The sequence below is a fragment of the Microtus ochrogaster genome, unplaced genomic scaffold, assembly GCF_000317375.1.
Source record: "Microtus ochrogaster isolate Prairie Vole_2 unplaced genomic scaffold, MicOch1.0 UNK314, whole genome shotgun sequence".
Taxonomy (NCBI): Eukaryota; Metazoa; Chordata; class Mammalia; order Rodentia; family Cricetidae; genus Microtus; species Microtus ochrogaster.
Window position 1 is genome coordinate 39,087 of NW_004949412.1, and position 4,679 is coordinate 43,765.

Genomic DNA, 4,679 nt, shown 5'->3' on the forward strand with positions numbered 1-4,679 from the left:
ATCTAGAAGAATAGATGGTACTAGAGGTCTCAGTAGGAGGTAGGAACACTCTTTGGAGCCTTTGGCAGGCCCCTATAAGAGAATCACAGAAGACGACTTTGGGTTTTGGGAACAAATCTCTACACTTGTGTGTAGATAACTATCCTTTCTTTGAAAGGCAGCTCTTGGTTGCTATTGGGCTTTTTTAAAGCTGAACTTTTGACAAGAGGATATCACATTACTCTGCAACCTGAGCTGCCCGACATCAGCTAGGTATTATTTGAATCATCATGTCAAAAAGTAGGATTTCACAGCAACCATATGTATCAAATGGAAGTTGTATATGTATGATGCAGTCATACAACAAGCAAGTTACATGAAGTTGTCCAAATGCCTATTGTCTCTACTCCAATTGATGACATCTGCTGCTGGCTTTGAACACATAGCCTCATGGGGGATTTTCCTATGTTTAGGTGACTGAGGAAGAGAGGACCATGGCTAGATTAACTGAACATCCTGCACGTTATGCAGTTACAGCCCAGATGTGGGCAGGTGCTGTATACCAACCCCTTTCTGGTACAATCATGAAAGATATTGGCAAGGAAAATTCTTCTCAGTTTCAAGAATATTGGACTCTACACATGCTTATACATTCTTTTTGAAAACAAATTGGCCAGATGTGGGATGGTTCATTGATTTGATTTGTTGGATGGTCAGGGTCTTGAGCAAAGGACGATTATAAAATTGTTGAGAAAGATTTTTGTGGATGGTTATCTTCAAATTGGTGAGGTATATGAAAATAATTGTTCCTCATGTAAATGCTCATCAGCTTGGGACGTTGACTGAGGAAGCACTTAATAACACAGTAGATAAAAGGACACACTCTGTGGATTGTCAGCCTTTTCCCTTAACTTTTCATTACCATGACAAATGGGCCCATAAAAAAGTAACCATGGCTGTTGAGATGGGATTTGTGAATGGCTTAGATAAAAACCAACGTCCACTCAACAAGGTTGACCTGTCAACACCTATTGCTGAGTGACAAATGTTCAGACAGCAGACAAATACCAGAGTCCCAGATATGGCCCCATACCTGGGCTCACCAGCCAGTGACTTTGTAGCAGATTTATAATGATGTACCTCTTCTTCGTGGAAAAGACAGTGTGTTAACTATATACAAGTGGATACATATTCAGGTTATGTTATGGAGATTCCTCTCCTGCACATACCTCCACTAAAGTCACCATCTTTAGACTTAGAGAATAGCTTATGCACTTCCATATTATTCTGTACAGTATTGCTTCTCACTAGTGAACTCCTGTGGCAGGTAGAGAAGAGTGATTGCAAGCCGCATATCATGGTGTGTACTTTCTAATCGTTTCCTTACATCCTGGAGCATCTGGCCTAATAAAAATGGGATAACCTTAAGAAAACAGTTACAATGTCAATTACGTGTCCTCAGGCTGGAGGACTTGGATAGGGTTCTCAGAGGGCAGTATGTATATACTTTGAATCAGCATCTAATACATGGTATACATTCTCTCATAGCCAAGATCCATTCGTTCATGAATCAAAGTGTGAAAAAAAATATACACATTATAACCACTATTCACACACTAGAAACACTTTTGTTTCCTTTCCATTTACATTAACTTCTTCTGGACTAGAAGTTTTACATATAGTTGTGAGAGCAATACTGTCAGAAGACATAATAAACATTTCATTGAACTGTTTGCACTGGCCGCTTTTAGGTTTTTGGTGCCCTTGAACTAAAAGGCTTAGTAATAAATAACATTCTTAGGAGGGGTGATTGATATAGATTACAATGGGGAAATTGAATTTCTGCACCACAATGGAGATAGGAAGATATGTCTCGAGTGAAGGAAATCACTTCAAGCATCCCTTGCTTATAGCAAATCCTGTTATTAAGATTAATAGAAAACTACAACTGCCTAAACCTGGCAGGATGATGTAGACCTGTGAGGAATGAAGGTGTGGGTCTCTTAGCCAGGCAAAGAACCAAGAATACCTGTGGTGCTTTTTGAGTTTGGAGCAAAGTCAAAATGCATAGGAGATGAATTTGGTTATAACCATCAGATACGGCCACATGAACAGTTATAGAAGTGAGAATTGTAGTTGATATGAGTGTTTTTCTAAGAATAGTTGATTCAGATATTTGTGTTTTCTTTCCATTTATTCATTATATTATATAACAATAGATAACTAAAGAAATATCCTGATGGGAGAGCATTTTGGGGTTAGGGAGAAACTGGTACCAGATAAACCTCCAGAAATACACAAGGAAAAGCCAAAATAAAACTCCTGTGAATAGTAGAGGGCGTACCTGAACTCACAATCTACTGTAATCAGATTAGTGACTACAATAATTGTCACCAGAGACACTGTCCAGAAACAAATGAAAACAGTTACAAGACACACCTAAGCACTGAGTTGAGCTTTGGGGATCTTCTTGAAGAAAGAGAGGATGTATTGTAATAGCCGAGGGGTGTCATGGTGGGGGAACTCACAGAGAGATCTGAGCTAGTGGGAGCTAGTGGACTCTGGATCAACTGATAGGGAACCTCCACGGCATGAACGTAGGCCCTTTGCATCTGTGTAACAGTTGTGTAGACTGGTCTCTATGTAAGGCTCCTAGCAGTGAGATAAGTCATGTCCCTGATGTTTAGCTGACTTTTGGAAGCATGGTCCCCATGGAGGATTACCCAGCCCAAACTTGATGCAAGTGGAGGAGCTATGTCCTGCCTCTTCCTGATGTGCCATGCTTTATTCCAGCCTGTGGGTTCTGCCCCTTTCTAAAGGGAGAAAGGGGACCAGTGGAAGGGAATCAAGTTATGGAAAGCAGGGGGAAACTGGGAGAAGAGGAGGGAAGGGAAAACTGTGTTTGGTATGCAAAATAAGTGAAAAATGTTATTTGAATAAAATAAGAGAATATCCATTGTTGTCTAATTTCAGTTTGAGATATTACATAAATGTCAGTCAAGGGGCATTGCCACCTTTTCTAAATTTATATTTTCAGTTGTACATAGAACAGTTATGTTATGTATAATTATGACCCACTTAAAGATAATGCATATGTGATATTATGTGATGTCATATTATATTTAGGCACTATTATGACTTGGATGTTGTTTTAACTTGTAAATTATTCATGATATAAAGATTTATAATTGTGTTTAAAGTTGATAAGAGGTGGATTTGTGGTGGCTAATCTTGTTTGTCAATTTGACTAAATATAGAATTAACTTAAATTCAAAAGTGGAGGTCGCACAAGTGTGAAAATTTTGTATAATTTGAAGAAGGAAGATCTATTTCTAATCCGTATCATGAAGTAAGAAGTCACACACTTTTATCTGAGCCAGAAATTCTTCTGCCAGACTCTATTCTGACATGAAAGACAAAAACTTATGCTCTGTGCCTAACTTTGACAGAGAGTCAATTCCTTTAATGTCATTAGGACCTACTTCTTCATGATTCAGCATTTTTGAAGACAGGGGATTCAAATAGCCTTCTGATATAGTAAGCACTGCATTCTTGGACTATCCTTCCACAAGCAGCCTCTGTTGGATGACATGGACTGAGACACATCTATCTTTCTTTTTTTTTTTTATTTTCGAGACAGGGTTTCTCTGTACTTTTTGGTGCCTGTCCTGGAACTAGCTCTTGTAGACCTTGCTGGCCTCGAACTCGCAGAGATCAGCCTGCCTCAGCCTCCCCAGTGCTGGGATTAAAGCCGTGCGCCACCACTGCCCAGCTCTCATCTATCTTTCTTATAAATCTCCTTTCTCTCTATTTTAATTTTATTCATTTTTATTGAGCTCTACACTTTTCTCTACTCCCTCCCTGCCTCTCCCCTCCCATTCAACCCTCCCCCACTTCCCTATCTCTCATTTTACTCAGGAGATCTTGTCTTTTTCTACTTCTCATGAATATTAGATATATATGTCTCTCTTAGTATCCTGATTGTTGTCTAGGTTATCTGGGATTGTGATTTGTGGGCTGGTTTTCTTTGCTTTATGTTTAGAAACTACTTATGAGTAAGTACATGTGATAATTGTCTTTCTTGGTCTGGATTACCTAACTCAAAATAATGTTTACTAGCTCCATTCATTTGCCTGCAAAATTACAAGATGACATATTTTTTTTTCTGCTGTGTAGTACAACATTGTGTAAATGTACTACATTTTCCTTATCCATTCTTCAGTAGAAGGGTGTTTAGGTTGTTTTCAAATTCTAGCTGTGGCAAACAAGGCTGCTATGAACATAGTTTAACATATATCCTTGTTTCATGATTGAACAGCCTTTGGATATATACCCAAAAGAGGTATTACTGGGTCTTGAGGAAGGTTGTTTCCTAATTTTCTGAGAAATTGCAACACTGACATCCAAAGGGGATGTACCAGCTTGTGATCACACCAGCAATGCAGGAGTGTTCCCTTTACCCCACAACCTCTCCAGCATAAATTATCATAAAGTCTATATTTTATGTTATTCTAGAGTAGCTTTGCTAATAATATAGGGGGATATTTGCAAGCAGAAACTAAGTACAGAAAGAGTGATGAAGAACTAGACAATGAAAAGGAAGAAACTGTCTGTCAAAGTACACGATACACTTGAATAAAAATATCATTTTGAATCCTATTACTTTGTGAAATGAGCATATGCTAATTACATATCCATTA